The following is a 23,368-nucleotide window of genomic DNA, read 5'->3' as shown; positions in this document are numbered from 1 at the left end:
TACGGGGCAGAGTGGCGGGCTGGGTGGGACGCCGGTTCCCTACTGAGTAATCTGTCCGTCCTAGTTGTAAAGCACGTACCTCACCCATTACCCTCACAAGCACAACCTCACGTCGTTGCTTGATTGCACACAGTGTCACTGGTTTCCTTCACTCCCGGCACCTAATCCCCCAGAGTCATACAGTGACCTAATTTGCTCTCTCTCTTTCCTTCTTTTCCGGCCCCTTGTCTGGACGAGTGGAGACTGAATCCCCGAGACAAGCTGGATACAGCGAAGCCTGCGTTCGACCCGGCGGCATTTGCACGAGTGAGAATCACAAGCAGGAAACGAAGAACTTATATAAAAATAAAACCCTCACTAAAAAGTTTACTTAAAGCCTCCGACTCTGCTTCCCTTGTGCGGCATAATCCTGTAGATACCGGCACCTCTCCTAGGCCCCCACCTACCCCGGGACAGTTAGGTTTAAGGACTGAGATGGGTTTAGATAGTGCGGATGTATGTTTGGAAGGGAACAGATTAAAAATCTGGCTAAAAAAATCTAAAACTGATCAGATGGGGCGGGGAGTGTGGATACATTTAAATGTTAGTCAAACTAAGGGGTGTTGTCCTGTAAGGGAGTGGAGGGATTTTAAGGCTGCAAAAGAATTTCTAGAAGGGCCGATTTTTGTCCACAAGTCAGGGGAGAAAATAGCGAGCCATCAGCTGCTGGCGGTTCTGAGGAGAGCGTTATTGTTTCTGGGAAAAGACCCAACGCAATTTGCAACACATTCCTTTGGGATTGGTGCAGCGTCAGAGGCAGCGCGCTTGGGGTTTGGTTGGGGATCGATCAAAAGAATAGGTAGATGGCGTTCAGATTGCTGTGTGCGATATGTAAAGACATAAAAAAAAGAGAACAAAATGTATTGATATAGTTCATATTTTAATTAAATGTTTTTCTTTTACATAGGTGATATTCGAGGTTTGCGTCCTATCAAACAACAAATATGGATCGTAGGCCATTCTTTTGTCAAGTGGGCTGCGATTTTTGCCGAACACCAGATATATGGACGAAATCTGGGCAACCCCAGTGATGTACATACAAAATATACTCCAGCGTCTAGAAAATAAGAGAACAAAAAGAGGAAGTTCCTACTAAGAATCAAAATTGTGAAATGGCAAATAGACATAAAAATGTATGTATATGGATTCCCATCATTCACCAAACCTAGTGATCAGCTTCATCATTTGGGTATCCTTTGGTGTGCAAAATGACAGACTAGCTCTATAAACATCAGAGCTTACGAATGTCAGAAAGGTATAATTACCAAGATGAGCAAGATAGAATATGTGGTACCAAGTTTTTTTGAAAGATTTTTAAATGCAGTGCAAAATAGTGGGGTGCAAGAATATAAAATTGGTGCGTGAACAGACTAACAATTTTTATTCGTCTCAGTCATGATCAAGGATTAAAAACGTGGGAGCCAGGACCAGTGTTAACAAATAGCTGTCCTAAACAGAAGTGGTCAACATGTTTCAGCACTTTAAGGTAAGAGATTGAGCCATGTGCTTTCGTCAGGACCTCAAAAAAACAAAAATACAATTACTGCTATTTACAATACATCAAAAAGGATATGGTGTGAGTATAGCATCTCACAATCCCGATTTCCTCTTGATATCTTCAATTTTCTGAAAAAATAAATAAAATAAAAAAGCACAAAACACATGTGATTCTTAGAAAAGAACAACCAAATCATCCTCTCATAATATGTGGCCACAAGCGTACCCTGAATGGTACAAAACTCCAACTTACCTTTGTAATATGGAAGACAAAACCTCACCCCACCTGGCAACGGCTCAGGATATAGGAGGCACCGCTCTAAAAAGAAGAGTACACCAAACTAAAATTCTTGTGGTGTATCAGACTTTTACATTAGAATCAGTGACAATTGTCCACAGCACACAAGCACAAAACCAGCTAGGCATTAGATACACTCGCATTGTGTTTGTATAGTTTGACACTGATGATGGTGGGTAAAGACATACCCAAGGATGCCTAAATGCAATATGCTGAAGAACATACTCTACAGCTATATATGTGCGCAGAGGGTTCAGTCAGATAATTCTCAACTGATGGGGTACACCTTAGAGGAAAAGTGCTGTTTTTTTCTTTTCTTTATGAACAGACAAACTATGTTACCCACAATACATTGACCCCTTAGATCTTGTACTGCCAATGCATTAAGAAACAAGCTACTATGGTGATCTACAATGTCATATCACCTTACATGAGTCATAGATCTTAACAATAAGGAAAAAACGATATCAACCCCTTGTCTCTGGCCAGTATATGCATATAGGATCAAGCTGTCTCAAAAGCTACACTGTCTCGTGTGTTATACAGACTAGTTCTAAGCATTTCTATTCTGTCCCCGTAATTTCCAACATGAGCGGCATATTAACAAAAGTTTCCCAACACAGAGAAAGTGAAACCTCCGCCTACCTTTCCGTCGGTACCTCGGACGGTCAGCAGAGCCGTCGGGGAAATACCGAGTGGGTGGGCGACCGTAGGTTAATGTCCTGCACACAAACGGCAGTCTTCTGGGTCCCGATCAGAAATCTTGCGATACCGCGAGTACTGCAAGACTCTAATCGGAACTACAAAAGAGATGGGAAATGAAGTACAAGTTTGGACCGTGAAGGTAGGAGCTTGTTGAACACAATTTGTACACAAAATGTATACATAAATGAGAAGACATAGGTTCAAAAATAGTCTCTCACTAATCTATCTGTCAAATGGATATCCCGAAATATCCCGAGTATTAATGGTCATGTCCAGAACTACCAAGACATATGGGATATGTAGTTCATGGAGTCCGAATCTCTATAAAATAATTATAAGATAATGGGATATTGACCTCAACACTTCATTCTTTCTTGACACTTCATTCTTTTTTTGACAATGTGTATCCATGATGAAATGAGTTTAAGGTAATGCCCAGATGTAATGAAGACATTACTGATTTAGCATTGCACACAGCTTTTGAACCAACAGAAAGGTTTACAGCGATGACCAAGGAATAGAGTCGTTCAATCCATTTGTGTCACTTTTGAGTCTAAAAACCCAGCGCTGTTTTCTGAGGAACAAGAATTTGGCGATGTCAGTGACATGCTGAGGGATGGAGGGTTGTTCTAAAATAGTCCATGTCATATCCTCAGGTTTATGGTTCAGTTCTAGAAAATGGGCAGTTAATCTCGTGGCTTGTTTTTTGCACCTCATGGTGCTCATGTGTTCCATAATGCGCAGCTTAACCTTGCGTGCCGTCATGCCCACATAGTAAAGTTTGCAGGGGCAGGAAATAAGATAAACCACTCACTCGCTGTTACATTTGGTCATCTTCTTCTGTACCCATGGGCGTTCGGTGCCTATGTCGACTGTCATAGATTTCTGCGTCATGGGACACACCTTGCAAGTGCCCCAAGGGAAATGACCCTGTAGGTTCGGAGTACCCCAGATGGTATCTTGTGTAGCTGATTCGATGGCGCGTGGCCTCGTGTGTACCAGCTTGTCTCGTAGATTGCTATTTCTTTTTAAAGCAAAGAGAGGGAGGGGCAGGTTGTCACCTTCAACATTGAGAATTTTCCAGTTCTTCAGAATGGATTTTTTACATCATTGGACACCGTTGAAAATGTATTCAAAAAATTTGGTCCCACATATTCTATCTTGCTCATCTTGGTAATTATACCTTTCTGACATTCGTAAGCTATGATGTTTATAGTGCTAGTCTGTCATTTTGCACACCAAAGGATACCCAAATGATGAAGCTGATCACCAGGTTTGGTGAACGATGGGAATCCATATACATAAATTTTTATGTCTATTTGCCATTTCACAATTTTGATTCTTAGTAGGAACTTCCTCTTTTTGTTCTCTTATTTTCTAGACGCTGGAGTATATTTTGTATGTAAAAGTCAGTTTGAGGCTACATATTCCAGTTAGTCTTTAAATTTTGGCCTCTGACCCTAACTTATCTTTTTTGTGTGTTGTGCATCCCCAGTGATGGACACAAACTTTATTGGTGCAGTAAAGGGGGAATGATATGAGAAAATGTATTTCCATTGCTAGCAAAAATCAGGTATGACAGAGAAGGCCCCGAAATGTTAATACTCCACTTGATTTAGTAGCTTTATCAGGTTTAAGTTTAATAAAGAGAATGCAGTTAGACTTAGCGATGATCGCAAACAATTGGTTAGGAACCAGGTTGGTATGGACAGAATTTTTTTTCAGGAAACATTGGAGGAATGCGCGGAACCACAGTGCTATGGAGAAGGCAAGGAAGAAACTAAACAGAGCGATGAAAATTGTTTGTGTGGGCATGGGTATTCAGACAATAGCACATGATAACATCACTGACAGAGAAGGCCATTTGTTTAGAGATGACGGAGTACATCTAACTAAATTGGGAATGGCCTACTATATTCTGGAGATAAGAGACATGTTGTCTATAGAGTTGAATGTGGAGTTGTGGGTATCTTCAAGGGTGGGAGAAGAATAAAAAATAAAACACAAAGAATGAGAACAGGGCATGAAAAGTTTTGGGTTAGGTCAGGAAAAATCTGGGGGTGTTCCTGAGTGGCGGAATGGGGGGAGGTCAATGTCTAGAGTGGACTTGATCGTCCTTCATGAGAGAGGGTGAGGGAGGATCAGGATGGTGAAAAGGAAAGGAAAAAGAAGGAAAATTGAAATATGTTGGAAAGATGGTGTGAATTCATAAAATGACGTTTATGGATAGTTTTGGACAAATACAGTTACAACAAAATAAAGTTTGAAATAAAATATAAGGTTTTGGTATAAAGTTCAAAATTGTACGGTTTCGAAGAAAGATATAACATTTGTTAGTATTTATTGTTATTATTTTTTTATTATTTATTAAATCTTTATTTCGGCCAATTGGCCATAAAAGACACACATATATACATACATAAAACAGAGGATCATATCAATATACATACATCAGTTCATTTGAAACAACAAATTTTAAAATGAAGTGCAGAATTAATTTTCACCAGTCACTTTTAAACATCAATCATTTAGTAGCAGAGGTACGTTTATAAAATAGTCCTACTTAAAGCATCTGACCCAATTTCCTTCGGACAATATACACTGAATAGAGGAACCTACTGACACTGAATACAATAAACTGGGCAGTATTAGTTTTTAAGATCCTATATGCTGTGAGGCAAGATCTAGTTCCTAGGAGTACACACATGGGTTTTAGCCATCTTTTCCGAGCTTTCAAATACGCTTTACATATAAACAACATGTGGACCTCGTTTTCCATACACAAAGCTGAGCACATAGGACATCTCCCACTTTTGCTATTCAGACATTCCGTTTTTTTCTTTGACCAACGTTCTATGTTAGAGTTCAACATAAGATTCCCGTACCTGAATTTCAGGTAGAGAGTCTTAGCAACAGGGGGCTCTATTTCGTCCAAAAAGGATTCAAAACAGGGTTCATCTTTGAAGGATAAGAAACCTTGAGTTAAGGTACCAATTCTGCTTTCATGAGCACACCTATTATTCATATAAGACCAGTAGGCTCTCTTTAACATGGATTTAGCAAAAAGTGGTAACTTCTCTGGGTTTTCCCAAAATGGATACAAGCCCAGCATTATGAACCATTTTTTAATATGCCCAAACCATTGAATGGAATTAAAAGAGTCTAGATTCAATACTTCGCGGAGGCCATTCCTGTAATCTAACAATTCTGGGGTGGACCAAATCCTTATCCAGAACATTAACGGTCTTATGATGGTCAGATGATCAGTTCGTTTAAAATTCAGATCAAGCTGGAGGGGAATTAATGGTGTACTAGTTGGAACCCTTACAATTGTTCTCATGAATTTGTTATCCAGGCCTTGAAAGCTCTCCCTTGCCCATGGTCCCCATATCTCAGGTCCATATAGGGCGGCAGATTGGATTTTGAATTTAAAAAGTTCAAGTACAGGTGTTACACTTTTACTCGTGCTAGCATTCAGTTTACTGATTATTGGTTTGACATTGTGAGCATATGACACCTTACTTTTCTCAATTTGGGCCTTCCATGTTAACTTTGAGTCGAGTACTACCCCCAGATAAGAAAAATTGTCCACAGTTCCTAAAATTTGGCCGTTCAAGATCAAATTCCCTCTGTCCGGCCTACTAGGATTCAGTGCCATACATTTAGTTTTGTCAATGTTTATTTCTAGCCCTTTGATCACACAGTAGCTGCTAAAGGAGTTTAAGAGTGCCTGGAGGCCCTTCTTAGTTTGGGATATTAAGATGGTATCATCCGCGAAGAGCAACGCAGGCACCCTCTCTCCGTTGAGCTGAGGTGAATCATTGCTACATGCATTCAGGTGATCAGGAACATCATTGACAAATATAGAAAATAAGGTGGGGGCCAAGACGCATCCTTGCCGGACACCACGCTCAATTGGAATATCACACGTCAGTTCACCATTTGGACCCCATCTAATATTGGCATGATTTCTAGCGTGCAATTCAATTATTTGTACCAAAAGACTCCCTGGCAGGCCGGCTTTGTTTAGGGATCTCCAGAGCAAATTGCGAGGGACAAGATCAAATGCCGCTCTCAGGTCAACGAAAGCTACATACAGATGACCTTTCCTGATGTGAACATACTTCCAATATATACAACAAAATCTGAAAACCTGATCTATGGTGCTGGTCTTAGACCTAAAGCCTGCCTGAAATTTGGAAAGTATTGCTGACTCCTCCAGCCAATCATTTATCCTAAATAACAGGTGTTTGGCATAGAGTTTTTGCAGGGTGTCCATTAAGCTAGTAGGTCTGTAGTTTGAGGAAACAGATCTATTCCCCTTTTTGAAGATTAAGACAACTTCTGCTGCACGCCAGCTATCAGGGAATTTACAATTTTTGGACAAAGCATTAAACAAGCGATTGATATAGGGAGCCCAGACTTCAATTTCATGCTTATAGAGGTCACCCGGTATTTTATCAGGGCCGGGAGCTTTACTATTTTTTAATTCATTAATTGCCCTTTTTGTTTCGTCCAGGGTGAAATCAAGACATGCAGGAGGAGGAAGTAAACATGGAATCTCTTCAACACCACTATCGTATTGTTTATACAGAGAAGTAAAATGTGTCACCCATGTCAATTCATCTAGGAACGTGTCCTTCACAACTCTTCCTGCATGCCCCCCGTTCGCAACCAACCTCCATAAGCCAACATTATCATTTAGTTTTGCAGCAATCAACATATCGGCCCAGATCAACTCCTCCCATGTCTTTTTTGAGACTTTTTGGACATGCTTGTACTCATCCCTAACAAGTCTGACATCTTCTTTTGATTTATTTTTTATAGCATTTAGGAGCTTCCTCTTGGCCATCCTACATGAGTGATCATACCAGAGTTTCCCATGGCATCCTGCTCGTACATTTTGTTGTTTCTTCCTTGGCATTTTGGACATGTAGGTTCTTAGTTCTTTGAAAAAAACCTTGTGTAGCTCAACAAAGTGATCATAGCTGTCAGTTAAGAAGGGTTGTCCAACTAAGGGTGCGAAAATCTTACCAAAAAGTGAGTAGACTGATGCTAAGGTCTTGCCTTCAGTTAAAAGATGCGGCCATTTTAGAGCACGTCTATTATTATTAATAATGTGTACATGTTCGCATAGATCATCAGTGGCTATCTCACTCGATATAGGGGCAGGGATGTCTCTAAGCATGTGTGCGTCAATATAAAGTTCCAGAGGATAGTGATCACTCTCATCCCTTATTACTACTTTAAAATCAATCATATAGTGCCAAATATTTAATGAGACAAAAATGAAATCTAGCCTACTTTTTGATTTCGCAAAGGTTGGCTGTTTGGTTAGGTCGGATGGAAGGCGGCCATTACATGCTCTGATGCTGTTAGCCTCAGTAGTTGGACCGCCAAAATAGTAGTACATTGAACATAATTCAAAGTTTCAAGCTGAGGAATATTATAAGCTTGATCTTCATCCTCAAAGACATCAGTAATCCCAAGGATCGGTTCAAAGTTACAGTTCAGATCACCTCCCAATATCACAGGGACGTCGCCAACCACCCTTTTCAGAAAAGAGTCCAGGATTTCCAAAGTGGGCAAAACCTTGGAATGACCTATGGGTCTGTTGTAGACGTTAACAATATAGTATTCACCCCCTTTTGCAGTTACAATTTTTAAAGCCAAAATATCAGGGGTTCCTGTATCTATGGGTTCAACCCTTATTGCTAAAGTAATTTTGAGCCATATGATCAATCCCCCGGATGGCCTTCCCCTATCAGACTGGACTGCCTCAATGCCAAAGGTTTTATATCCCATCCTATGTGGAATATCCATTGCCCATGTTTCTTGCAGTAGGCAGAGATCACTGGAGTCGACATAATCTGCCCATTTAGGATCTTTCAGATTTTTTCCTACCCCAGCAATGTTCCATGACAGGAACACAACTTTGGGGTTGGCCCACTACCAGAAAAATCACAATCAACAATGGGCGACACTGGTACTGACAGAAGAACTACTCTGTCTTGCTGTGGATCAGCTATTTGGTTCCCTTCATCAATGATCAAAGGCCCTACTGCAGTACTAGTTTTTTCACCAATGCAACCCTCATCTATGTCGTGGCATGCTAAGTTCGCAACTGGATAACTTTCCATGTTCTGAGTGCTATTTCCTGGACTAGAATAGATGCGCCCAACACCCGATGTACAATAGGTGTCATATAACTTTGAGATACAGTTTGGCATAGTCTCAAGTCAGTCAACTGCATCTAGGCAGCTGAACATATTGAAGGTGGGAATTCCAGTCCACATGTTTCGGTCAGTCTGTCTGGCCAGATTTGGCGCATAGCCATAATGTTGGTTAAGAGTATTCCAGCTAGGCCCATAATTTATTGGCCTGGGTGGGGGATAAAAAAACGATAGGGATCTGGCTACAATGGGTGATGTATCTCCATATGATTTCCATGCGCAAATCTGGTCAGCACTATGGGGTTCTTCGAATGAAACAACTATACAGTCACCCGGAATTGACTTTGCTATTGGACCGACCCATGGTACCCTACGAACCATAAGAATTTTACTTTTCATGTGGTTTGGAATTGGTTTGTTTGAATTTAACCAATAAATCACCTTATTTTTTAAGGATTAAAAAAATTCTCTTCATACTGGTTTTCCAATTCAGGTACCCCGGTAAGAACGATTACAAAGGGACTGGCGTCAGGGGGCAGATCAATATATCCTCCCTTGAAGTTGTTATAAACATGGGCTGGTTGATTATTATGTAGGTTGGTTCTATTGGCAAAAGATCTATCAGCCAAAGGTTTATTAGGGCCCAGGGTAGTGTGGTTATTAGGAGGTATAGTGGATGATGCGAACTTCTGCAAGACGGGAGTCTTAGGGGCAGAAGAATGGGTAACAGCAACATTTGCTAGCTGAGATTTTTTACTTTGGACGGGACCCCTCGACAAGGGTTTAGTAGTAGAGTTAACCGAGGGCGGGTTTGAGGGTGTGGCAATAGGTTTTATTTGAGTGTTTACTGTCAGATTTGTGCCTATGTTTTTTACTCCTCCCTCTTTTTGATGCTGTAAACTGGATGGGTTGGAGTTCGAGGGTACCACAGGGGCCATAATCGAAGCATGTGTGGGAATATCAATACCATTAAGGCTTAAGCTTGCTAACTTTATGACACTCTTTTCCACCTCTAGTAATTGATTTTCTATGCCAGTTAGCCTGACTTCTAACGGCCTGAGAAGTGTTTTAAGTGTTTCCCATACTAATTTCAAAAACTCTTCCCTGTCCCCTTGTAAGGCCTCCATAGATATAGACGTTTTCTCGCCCTCCTCTACAGAATGGTCTACCATTGAGTCCGGGTTAAGTGCCTCTGTATTAACAGTACTACTTTGTGAATTAGGGAGCGTCTGATCAGGCCCATTAGTAGCAATAATAATAGGTTGTAGGCCCCCCTCCCCCCCCTGTAAAACATTGGCTTGAGGCTACCTTAGCCTTTTTTCTAGCGTACACAGATGGATTTTTACGTTTGCGCTTTTGTTTGGGAATTGTCTTAGTGGCCTCCTGAGTTCTGTTCAGAGCTGCTTCCCCTGACCCCTTTTCCCCCTCAATGATCACGATCAGTGGATCTGAGGATGGAATATTTTCAGCTGCAACACTGACGGGTAACCCTGGGGGATCTACTTTGTGGTTTACGGAGGAAGCTGAGTCCTCGGGAATAGGATGCACCTCGACCAGGGTGATAATTGGTGCGGGACCAGAGGTGCGCTCAGGCGTTTTCGAGGTTGCAATACTACCTAATGAGGATTTCTTTCTTAGTGCAAGTTCAGTTGACAGCCTTCTTGTGGACTCTAACTCCAGGGAGACTCTATGCTGTAGTTTAGTAATCTCATTATCAATAGATAAGCTAGTCCTTGTAATAAAGTCGTCCAGGGTCCCTGTAGCCTTTTTCTCAGTTATAGTGGACTTACTTCGTGTTTCACGAACAGACATGATTAAAATGGAGGATGAAAAATTAGGCAAACACTAGTAATTTAGGGTGTCGTGGCAAATACAGCCAAGGGAAATGGCCCGGTCCGGTCTTGTTCGGTCTGGAACGGCCTGAAACGGCCCAGTCTTTGCCTAGTCTTCGCCCCGGGCTGCGTCCCGCGCTGCGGGAGTTTGAGATTATGATATAGGGGGCGGGGGGCGGGGGGCGGGCCAGCAGGGAGAGCGGACCGGAAGCTAGCCGTCGGTCTTGCAGGGACTTCTGGGTATTGAAGTCCCCGCACGCTCGCAGCACCGCTGATGCCTCACGCCCGGTGCCGCCTTACCGCCTCAGTCAAACAATGCTCCTCGTTGATATGGCCCCGTCACCCACAAGCGAAGCGGCACCCGCAAAGCGGGTGCGGCGAGTAGTGGGCTGGTGCGCTGCTAAGCTTCTCTGATGGTTCCAAAATCCTCCGTTGAACAAACAAACGAGTAAGTGAGTGTCCCACACGTTAGGGCTCAGGAACACTGTTAAGAAGCCTCAGGAGGGCGGGCCAGCAGGGAGAGCGGACCGGAAGCTAGCCGTCGGTCTTGCAGGGACTTCTGGGTATTGAAGTCCCCGCACGCTCGCAGCCCCGCTGATGCCTCACGCCCGGTGCCGCCTTACCGCCTCAGTCAAACAATGCTCCTCGTTGATATGGCCCCGTCACCCACAAGCGAAGCGGCACCCGCGAAGAGGGTGCGGCGAGTAGTGGGCTGGTGCGCTGCTAAGCTTCTCTGATGGTTCCAAAATCCTCCGTTGAACAAACAAACGAGTAAGTGAGTGTCCCACACGTTAGGGCTCAGGAACACTGTTAAGAAGCCTCAGGAGGGCGGGGGGCGGGCCAGCAGGGAGAGCGGACCGGAAGCTAGCCGTCGGTCTTGCAGGGACTTCTGGGTATTGAAGTCCCCGCACGCTCGCAGCCCCGCTGATGCCTCACGCCCGGTGCCGCCTTACCGCCTCCGTCAAACAATGCTCCTCGTTGATATGGCCCCGTCACCCACAAGCGAAGCGGCACCCGCGAAGCGGGTGCGGCGAGTAGTGGGCTGGTGCGCTGCTAAGCTTCTCTGATGGTTCCAAAATCCTCCGTTGAACAAACAAACGAGTAAGAGAGTGTCCCACACGTTAGGGCTCAGGAACACTGTTAAGAAGCCTCAGGAGGGCGGGGGCGGGCCAGCAGGGAGAGCGGACCGGAAGCTAGCCGTCGGTCTTGCAGGGACTTCTGGGTATTGAAGTCCCCGCACGCTCGCAGCCCCGCTGATGCCTCACGCCCGGTGCCGCCTTACCGCCTCAGTCAAACAATGCTCCTCGTTGATATGGCCCCGTCACCCACAAGCGAAGCGGCATCCGCGAAGCGGGTGCGGCGAGTAGTGGGGTGGTGCGCTGCTAAGCTTCTCTGATGGTTCCAAAATCCTCCGTTGAACAAGCAAACTAGTAAGTGAGTGTCCCACACGTTAGGGCTCAGGAACACTGTTAAGAAGCCTCAGGAGGGCGGGGGGCGGGCCAGCTGGGAGAGCGGACCGGAAGCTAGCCGTCGGTCCAGGGTCCCTGTAGCCTTTTTCCCAGTTATAGTGGACTTACTTCGTGTTTCACGAATAGACATGATTAAAATGGAGGATGAAAAATTAGGCAAACACTAGTAATTTAGGGTGTCGTGGCAAATACAGCCAAGGGAAATGGCCCGGTCCGGTCTTGTTTGGTCTGGAACGGCCTGAAACGGCCCAGTCTTTGCCTAGTCTTCGCCCCGGGCTGCGTCCCGCGCTGCGGGAGTTTGAGATTATGATATAGGGGGCGGGGGGCGGGCCAGCAGGGAGAGCGGACCGGAAGCTAGCCGTCGGTCTTGCAGGGACTTCTGGGTATTGAAGTCCCCGCACGCTCGCAGCACCGCTGATGCCTCACGCCCGGTGCCGCCTTACCGCCTCAGTCAAACAATGCTCCTCGTTGATATGGCCCCGTCACCCACAAGCGAAGCGGCACCCGCAAAGCGGGTGCGGCGAGTAGTGGGCTGGTGCGCTGCTAAGCTTCTCTGATGGTTCCAAAATCCTCCGTTGAACAAACAAACGAGTAAGTGAGTGTCCCACACGTTAGGGCTCAGGAACACTGTTAAGAAGCCTCAGGAGGGCGGGGGTGGGCCAGCAGGGAGAGCGGACCGGAAGCTAGCCGTCGGTCTTGCAGGGACTTCTGGGTATTGAAGTCCCCGCACGCTCGCAGCCCCGCTGATGCCTCACGCCCGGTGCCGCCTTACCGCCTCAGTCAAACAATGCTCCTCGTTGATATGGCCCCGTCACCCACAAGCGAAGCGGCACCCGCGAAGAGGGTGCGGCGAGTAGTGGGCTGGTGCGCTGCTAAGCTTCTCTGATGGTTCCAAAATCCTCCGTTGAACAAACAAACGAGTAAGTGAGTGTCCCACACGTTAGGGCTCAGGAACACTGTTAAGAAGCCTCAGGAGGGCGGGGGCGGGCCGGCAGGGAGAGCGGACCGGAAGCTAGCCGTCGGTCTTGCAGGGACTTCTGGGTATTGAAGTCCCCGCACGCTCGCAGCCCCGCTGATGCCTCACGCCCGGTGCCCCCTTACCGCCTCAGTCAAACAATGCTCCTCGTTGATATGGCCCCGTCACCCACAAGCGAAGCGGCACCCACGAAGCGGGTGCGGCGAGTAGTGGGCTGGTGCGCTGCTAAGCTTCTCTGATGGTTCCAAAATCCTCCGTTGAACAAACAAACGAGTAAGTTATTAGATAAATTCCCTGATCCTATTAATAAAGTGCCCTTTTATGCTATCAGTGATGTTTGGTTGTTGTGGTCTGGATTATTTTTGGCGATGGGGTCCTCGGGGGGAGCAGAGCGCTAAAGGGTCTCCCCCCGGGGATTTTCCCCTAAATGGGACGGACCATGGGCTGATTGGCTAGCAGGTGAGGGGAATAGCACGAGCCAGGCAGAGACGTTAGTTTTTAGTTAGGCTGGTGCGCTGCTAAGCTTCTCTGATGGTTTCAAAATCCTCCGTTGAACAAACAAACGAGTAAGTGAGTGTCCCACACGTTAGGGCTCAGGAACACTGTTAAGAAGCCTCAGGAGGGCGGGGGCGGGCCAGCAGGGAGAGCGGACCGGAAGCTAGCCGTCGGTCTTGCAGGGACTTCTGGGTATTGAAGTCCCCGCACGCTCGCAGCCCCGCTGATGCCTCACGCCCGGTGCCGCCTTACCGCCTCAGTCAAACAATGCTCCTCGTTGATATGGCCCGGTCACCCACCCGCGAAGCGGGTGCGGCGAGTAGTGGGCTGGTGCGCTGCTAAGCTTCTCTGATGGTTCCAAAATCCTCCGTTGAACAAACAAACAAGTAAGTTATTAGATAAATTGCCTGATCTTATTAATAAAGTGCCCTTTTATGCTATCAGTGATGTTTGGTTGTTGTGGTCTGGATTATTTTGGGCGATGGGGTCCTCGGGGGGAGCAGAGCGCTAAGGGGTCTCCCCCCGGGGATTTTCCCCTGAATGGGACGGACCATGGGCTGATTGGCTAGCAGGTGAGGGGAATAGCACGAGCCAGGCAGAGACGTTAGTTTTTAGTTAGGCGGGAACGCCATGTTGCGTAATAGTGTGAGGAGGTTAGGAGCGTTTTAGGCGAGGCCCGCCCACCCACCCACAAATTATTATTTTTTTAAAAACATTAAAAAAAAATGAAATCTTAGTAAAATTTAGTATGCCACTATAGGACAGGCAATTTACTCTATGCTACAAAGTTTTCAGGCGGAATAGGGGGAGGTCAATATCTAGAGTGGACTTGATCGTCCTTCATGAGAGAGGGTGGGAGAGGATCAGGATTGAGAAAAGGAAAGGAAAATGAAGAAACATTGAAATATGTTGGAAAGATGGAGTGAATTCTTGAAATTAAGTTTATGGATGATTTTGGACAAATACAGTTACAACAAAATAAAGTTTGAAATAAAATATAAGGTTTTGGTATAAAGTTCAAAATTGTACTGTTTCGAAGAAAGATATAACATGTGTTAGTATTTATTGTTCTTAGATAAATTGCCCGATCGTATTAATAAAGTGGCCTTTTATGCTATCAGTGATGTTTGGTTGTTGTTGTCTGGATTATTTTGGGCGATAAACTCTTTGTGCTGTCCTTTGGTGTGCCGCTTTTTTCTTTGGGATTGCCCGGAGAGATCTACTACATACACATGTAGCGGCTGCTGCAGCCGCTGCTGGCACAGGTGTCGTATGGAGGAGAATTGGCTAAGTGCTGCAACTTGTTTGATATATATATATATATATATATATGCAAATCCAAAATCCACGCGCTCTCGGGAATGAAAAACTCTTTTTCGGTAAACGTTCACCACCGTGTTTATTCACGAGTTTCACTTCCAAAGAAGCTTGATCAACATTTGGTGAATGTTTACCGATACAGAGTCTTCCATTCCTGAGAGCGTGCAGATTTTGGATTTGCATAGAGAGACTTAACAGCCGGTGTGCTCCACCGGCATGCACACCACTCTCCACAGGTCTACATGAGTCCAGAAGGAATGCTTCTTTATTGGATATATATACATATATATATATATATATATATATATATATATATATATATATATATATATATATATATTATATGTGTATACATGTATATCATGGCTACAAAATTACCTGAATTGAAAAGCATACGTAAGCTCATTTCCCCGATCAGGGTCTACAATCTCAACAACTTGGTCCTTGTTTGGAAAAGGTAGCTAGTTGGATGGCCAGCTGCTGCCTTAAGCTCAATGAAGACATGACTGAGGTCATGATGCTGGTTAATAATGTGAAATTCCAGGCTTTACTAGAATGGCCTGAGTGTCTAGGTACCTCACCAGCCCCTAAGAGATCCCCATAAAAAGTTTGGGGATTTGGCTAGGCAAATCACTCTCAAAGAAAACACAAGCAAGGCAACTTGCCGCCAGCTGATATGGTCTTCTTAAGGCAATCTGGAAATTTTTTTGATCTGCTCCCTCTCTTTTCTAGAAAGATTATAGTACAGGCTTTAATACTTTCGCGCCTGGACTATGGGAAAGCCCTATACCTAGAAATTTCATGATATGTGACCAGAAGGTTACAAGTCATCCAAAAGGCTGCGGCTCAGCTTCTGCTTAACATTCCAAAATATATTTCACCCCAGAATGCCCTGGTTACTCTTCACTGGTTCCCGGTTAATCAGCGGATGAAGTTTAAGGCTCTATACATGGCACACAGAGGACTCTATGCAAAAAATTCTCTTCTGCCATGGGCACTTATGTTGCCTTACATCCGAAGGAGGGTCCTGAGGCCAACCAATGCGTGACTCATGAAAGTTTCTCAAGTACACAGGATGCAATGGGGGCTCTTTCTCCTATCTCGTTTCCATGCTCTGGAATTCTATGCCCATTAGCCAGTGTCTTTTAAAGAATGAACTTATGTTTAGGAAACTCCTAAAAACCTTGCTCTATGTAGCCTAGTCTTTATCTGAAAAGGATCCCCTGATGAGCATTGGTGTTAGTAGTGTTGTGGATGCTAGCGCTGGGAAGCCTTTTGGCAGCCATGAGCTCTAAAAATCCCAATAGAATAGAATCTATGTATTTTTGTTAAGGAAGTGCACACCTAAATTTGAAGTCAAGTGTGAACCGACATTATCAACAACGTGTAACATCAAAATTAGGTTTTGCACTGTAAGAAAGTGCCTCTTTTTGCGTGGTCAACCCCATTGTTTGTGGATTAATGCCGCTGGATTTCAAACTCTGTACAATGGGGCACAGCTATCCAGCCCCCAGTGAAGGTGATCAACCCCTAACACCTAGTTAAATTTGTCTCACTCATAACTGGAATATTTCAATTTATAGTTAGGCCATACTATATGGTGCAGGAAATACACCAATGGCATGGAAAGTTAAATGTCACCTGTACACTACAGCACATATTGTGATATCCACAAGACTGACAAGAAAAGCATTGCTTCAGACATATCTGTGCGTTTAAGCCTGCAGTCCAATCTGTCAAAAATAACTTTTCCTGACAGGAAAAAACCCTAGTTTTAAATACCTAGGGACAGACGCACAAAGGTATTTTGCGGCTGCAAATTGGTTTTAGACCTGTTTGCACCCGCAAAAACCTGTGGCCCATATACGAATCCTATTTTGCAAGTCACAGATCACTTTGTGACTCACAAAATATGATTAGCTACCCGCTATTAGGAAGGGGCATTCCAAGGGCGTCCCTTCCTAATAGCGACTCCTTAAGCTATGTAAGAATGTTTTGCAACCACAATTGCGGTCGCAAAACACTCGCAGTTTACCACCCTTCTCATCAGAAGGGTGGTAAAGAACTCTCAAATGGGAAGGGTCCCCTTTAAGAAAGCATATGCAAATATTTTTTAAGGACAGGCAGTGGTCCCAGAAACCACTGCCTGCGCTTAAAAAATGAAACTGAAAACTTTCATTTTATTTTTAAATGCATACCATTTTCCTTTAAAGAAAACAAGGTGCATTTTCTTTTTAAAACCTGCTTTATTTAAAAGCCGTCCCAGACATAGAGGTCTGCTGACCCCAGCAGGCCACCATCCCTGGGAGTGCCAGCCATTCCCAATGGGGTCGCAAATTGCGCAGCGTCATTAATATGCATGAGGCATGCAATTTGCGACCCCCTTGGGAATCGCAAACAGAGTCTCAGACACTGTTGTACATCCCAATTAGTGAGCCGCAAATGCGCTAATTGTCGGGTCGTACATATGGCGTTAAATTCCTCATTTCTATGTAGGCGTGATAGCCCACAAGGTAGGGTGCCTAGCATTTAAAAATGTTCCATGAAAGAATTTAGTATTGGTATGTTTATTAGAAGTGAGGGGAAGGAGGTCCCAATCCCTTACTCACCAGAAAATGAGCATGAATTTATTTTTTATTGCTTCTTGCCCTTCACAGGGGGCGTGACCACTAGCCCCCTAAAGTAAGCAGGATTTTTGCAGGTTTGTCTGGACAAGATTTGTTATGTCTCAGATGTTCTGGAAAGAATTCCAATTCCGCAATTTTTTTTATTTGTTGCTTAGCCGATTTATTTATACTCTATTAACAAGAGTAGGTGAGAGAGAAACAGCCAACACATGTTTCGCCCCTTACATGTCCGTCTGGCCTGGGGCTTCCTCAGGGCTGTGCACACAAGATTGAGTGAAATTAAGCAGAGAGTGAAGAGAGGGTTAATGTTGTGAATTTTGTAGATTGGTGGGTTGGGGTAGGCAGGTAGGTTAGAGTTGAGAAAAGAGGAGAAAAAGGGTGGAGAGAGGTGATATCGAGTTTAGGAGGAGAGGGCATTAGGAAAGAAGGGGTGTGTTAGGATAGGGAAAGTTAGTGTATAATAAATATGATTATGTTAGAAGACGAGAATTAGAATGGATTAAGGGTAAAATGAAAGAGTGGGAGAGATGAAAATGCCATGGTTAGGTGGATGGAGCGCGGAGTGTTAGTTCGGTGGAGGAGAGTTAAAAGTCATGCAAGTATGGAAAAAATTCAATCCAATATTTTTTACATATTCAAGCATAATATATATGATAAAAATCATTGTGAGTGTAGAAGTATAACCAAACAAATTCTTATATCGCGTAAGTAGTGGATGTACAGGGTAAGGTGATAAGGTGGTTTGGGTCAGGAGAAATCCCACATTGGAGAACACATTAAGGCATTAGTAGATGTTTATGCAGGTATAAGTTTGAGGAGAAAGATATTCATCATAAAGGATAGCGGTAAATTAGCATGAGAGGAAGAGGTATGGTTACAACACAACATTTTATGAGAGCATGGTAAATGTTCATACTCAATGGCGTTATTGAAAGTGGTAGCATAAATTGAAGCGTTTCAGGGAATGCAACATGTCATAAGAGTAATATTGAAAGGTAAAAGACATTTAGACCGTTTGATTCAGAGTCATATGTGCATGGGTATCAGATCCCAGGTAACAACATATGGTAAGGCAAAGATTATTTACAATTGATTGTCCCATTAAAGTAAGAGCAAAGACGAACGCTCAATGGCGTTGGTGCCGGTTTTTTAGAAGGAGTGAAATGTGTGCATCGGTAATAGGCATATAGTGGCAATATTGGGCAAAGCGAGGTTAATTCAAAGAACAAGCCGCACTAATCTAGTATATAGAAAAGTACAATTGAGTCCGGGAAGGGAGTTTAGTACATGAATAGTATTGGAGGTGTTATGGTGATACACGCATCCAAGTGAAAGATCAAGGATATGTTTGAAGCATCAAAAATATATTGACATTCAATTCAAGACAAAGTAAGATACGGTATAGGCATATTTAGTCGGGCATCCGGTTCAGCAGGGTCCTGGGTAATTGAAAGAAGGAAGGAAATGAGAACTTTTAACCCCTTCACTGCGGCGGCTATTCCGCCGCAGTGCTAAGAGGGCGGGGGGGGGGCGGGGCGCGCGGCGCGCCCATGCTGGTGACAGAACCGCTCCGTCACCAGCCGTGGTTGTGCTGTGCTCATGACGGAGCGGTTCCGTCACGCACCGCCTGCTCAATAGAACGCTCAGCGCAGGCGCGGAATCCGCGCCGTGCAGGCGTGCCGAGCGGTCCGCGACCGCGGCTGATGACGGAGTGGTTCCGTCACCAGCAGGGAAGGAGTTAAGTTTAAGGCGCATGGGGCTCTGAAGCGTCGTGATATGCACCGTGGTTGTGAATTTGGTGGCGGAAATCAGAAACATGGTCTTGGTGGGTAATTATTATAATACGGTATTGATTTATAGGTGGGTAAAATAAGGCTGGTTTAGGGTGGTCATGCCAAGTTACAAGTGGCTGAGATAAAACGTCAATACAGAAGCATCCGGTATCATGTGTTACGGAAAAATGTTTACAAAGCTAGAAAGTGCTCTGAGGCTGCATTGCGTGCACTTTCATTGCGCAATCCGGTGTCTTCTTAATAAAGATAAAATTGCTGTTCAGACATTCAGTGTTTGTAGTTGTGGGGCAAACAGAATCGTATTCTTAGTGGTTAATAATTAAAATATGGTAGTGGTTTATTGGTGAATAACAATAGGTGAAAGCCTGGTTGTGGGTGGTGATACCGAGTTACAAATGGCTTGAAAAGGTCGCAAGAAAAAAAAATGTGCCCGGTGTCATGCGTTACGGTAGAGACTAGAAAGTGCTCTGAGATTGCATTAAGTGTACTGTCAACGTGCAAATGGTGTATTTAAATAATTATTGCTATTCAGACATAGGGTGTTGGGAGTGCTAGAAGGTCTGTGGTTGTCTACAGTGGGCATGGATGCAGTTATCGGCAATTGAGGGAGAGACAGTCTCTTACCGGGTAACGACTAATTACAGTCTATCAGCGTCGTCGGTCAGGAAGAGAACTCAGAGATTTTGTTAGGAAAATAAGGGCGGGCAAAATGCAAGTCATCGGGACAAAGGGTCAGGATCTATCAGGGAAGGATGCGTTTCCACGAGGGAAAACTTACGTCTAAAATCTAGGCATAATGCCAGGGCGGGATGCGGCGGTTTGGTCACGTCGGTGTAGGTCGGAGCACTAGGTGGCCATTCATTATATGTAATCTCCTGTGATCATTTGTGAGTGGCGTCCCGGAAGTGAAATGAGCGTGATCACAGGTGCCATCTTGGAAGGGTGTTGAGTATGATTGGAGTAGTTGGTTATAGGGATGGAATGTAAAATAGGTTACAACTGGGTAGTTGTAAACATGTTAGGGTATTCAATGATTGTGGGTCTAATAAGAGCTAATGGGTGGTGCCTGGCTAACAAAGAAGGACATGAAAGAAAGAATTCAATATACAGCAAAGGATATCTCCACATTTGTAAAGATACCCATCAGATTTCGATCGGTTCCGCCCTGTTCATCATTTGGGACTCCTTACACCAAGGAGATTGTTCCTGCCACAACTAGATGTTCAAAGTAGTGGTAGCCCTAGTATGTAATAAGGTGTATGGCTGATAACTGTGAAAACTGACTTGAAAGCAGTGCAAAAAGATAATGTGATAATAGTGAAGGGATATACAATTGGAGAAAATTTGGGAGATAAAACTTTATTAGGTATCCCCTATGTTTCCAATACTAAAAAGTGCTAGGGAATAGTAGAGACACAAATATCTACTATTGTTAATGTAGTATGGTTGACATGTTTCTGCAGACTATGGGCCCTCCCAGGTGCCCCGCTGCATTCCTCAGGACCGAGACTAGCTACTGCTTATGTACCCCAGTGTAAGAAGAAAAAAAGGGGTTGTATCAAATTAAAAGTTAAAAGAATGAAATAGTTTTACATTACGTTCCTGTAAGTGAACCAGGTGTCCCTTGGCAGGTATGGATCCTCCTTGCTGAAATGCAAACGGAAAAACACATAACACACATAGACAGGCACAATCACCACATTAAATATCAATTATCAATGCTCAAACATATAATAATGTTTTAGAGCAAACACCGGGTATGTCAAGTACGTACTCCAGGTGAAGCGAGCCAAGCTTCTAACTCCCAAGAAAATGTTTTTGGTAACCCCAGCTTACCTTTGGGAAAGGAGATACGCTCTGCGCCTCACCTGGCTATGGCTCAGGTAAGTAGAGCCCCACGCTAGAAATTAAAAACACTTACATACAGTGTCAAATCCAGCCACAGAACCAGTTTAAAAAAAATGATCAACATACAGTTATGTCTCGCTCTAGTCTTTAACATGAAATATTATTTAGTGCCTTGCATTCTACGATGTGATTATGTGCGAGTCCATCTTTAATGGGCACATCTAGCATGATGTAGACTGTATGATGCCCTCGTCCTCAAGTTCACTAAATATACGCTGTAGAATAATGCAAGAAGAGCGTAATGTATGCTCAGCCAGGCAGAACGCTCGAATATTTAACATTGCGTGGTTTTCCATGGCTCGTCTCCTGAGTTGTAACTATGGGCGAGTCCGCATATGGCGTGATATATGTCAAGAAAGAACTCGACCACTCTTGTAATATATTAAGTAAAATGAGCACAATGGAAAATTAGCCTGAAAGCATGCTTGAGTATTTTCACATAGCGTATTTTTCTGTGAGTCGCCTGCTAAAATGTAACTGCGGGCAAGTCAACTCACGTTAGATACCTATGGCGTTCTGTAAACCATATAAAAGTTACTCCCTCACTCTGGCCATGCATACAAAGTGGAATCAAGTGGGAAATCATCATGATAGCATAGGTGCATGGCAACGATACTGCTTGCAACAGCGTTTACCTTTCCGTCGGTACTCCTGGCGTCCTCTGTGCCGTTTGGGGAAGTACTGGGGAGAAGCAAACACTGTCTTTATGCCGGTATGTACCTCTGAAGGCTCGCGAGAGTCGCATATCTAAGCCTGATGGGAAATGTAGTTTAGATTTCTCCTGCATCTCAATTTCAAACAGTATCGTAGAAGTCATGCCCGATACCATCTCTTGTGGGAAATGTAGTTTGTACGTTGTACCCTGTCCAGTATACCAATCACGACCAGCTTCTTATTATATCCTTGACCAGTCATTTTAAATGAGAGCAATCCTACATTACTAGAAGATGGATTTCTAGAAAGTCACGTTTTCCGAACCTGATGAAAAATGTAGTTTAGATCTCTCCCGCTTCTTAGTCTCGAATAGTATCGCGGAAATCGTGCGCGATACCGAGCCTTCTGGGAATTGTGATGATGAAGCGGATATTTCTATGATACCAAATACATTTGCTTCCAGGCTTATAGTTTTCTTTTAGCTACTTAAGAAATGACACCAGCAAGAATTCACAAAATGGTTGCACAATTCCATTCTGTGTGTCAGTCAGCTGCAACGTGCAAAGCAACGCAAGGCTTTCCGAGAACAAGCATGCCAGCTTCCAACTAGCTATTGCAAAACTTCACATTTCCCATTTCCCATCAGTGTCAGCATTGACCTGACCGGTCACGTCCGTACCATGCCCATGTATACGAGAAACACATATTTCACCTTTATGGAAAAAAAAACAAGTCTGCCTTTGCCGATGACACGTAGGCAGTAACACCAGACCATAGGCGTGTTTTTGGGCCCTTAGAAGGTATCACACCAGGGTTGGCCCTCACTGATTGGTCCAGCAGGACATAGTCTGATCTGTGTTACGTAATTTGTTATGACCCACCCTCTGAGGCTTGTACCAATTAAAAAATGTCTCTGTACTGACATACCAATTGGGCACTCAGTAAGCTTTGCTGAGGTCTCCGTGCCGCACGTATATTTGCATTCTGATTGCATTCTGATTGGGTTCCCAATAAACCTTGCAAACTTGTGTGCTGAGAGCGAATTGTTTATTTCAGTGTTGTCATTTATCCTTTATTTTCACAGTCTCACAGTGAGCTTCAACAGTGGTTTATGTACTATACTCTAGACAGCGTACCATTCAGAGCAAGCCTCAAGGTCTATCGATGTCAATTCATTTTGTAATGAGAGCTCTCCTACATTTCTCAATGGAATGCGCACCGGCCTCTGCATCATTAAATGTACACGTGCAGCGATAATCGCATATATTAACAGGACAGATCAGGATTGTGATTTAATTTCATCCTGTGTTGTCTACTGTGTTACTCCTAGCACTCAATAAGGTGTGGTGTCCAGGCACAACCATCCTAGTGTATATGATCCAGCATCTGATGCCAGACTTATATATTTGCCATGATGTTCCTAAAGTCCTTTAACCTCATGCGCGCTAGCGGACTTCCGCTCGCACGCTGAGAATTCGAAAATCGCACTTTGCGTGACGAGCTGGGCTCGGCATCAGCGTGCGAGGAGGCTACGCGATGACGAGCCCAGCTCGTCATCAGCCCCGAAGGGGTTAACAGATAG

Source organism: Lissotriton vulgaris, chromosome 1_1, assembly GCF_964263255.1.
Source record: "Lissotriton vulgaris chromosome 1_1, aLisVul1.2, whole genome shotgun sequence".
Lineage (NCBI taxonomy): Eukaryota > Metazoa > Chordata > Amphibia > Caudata > Salamandridae > Lissotriton > Lissotriton vulgaris.
Note: the sequence above shows the minus strand (reverse complement) of the source record.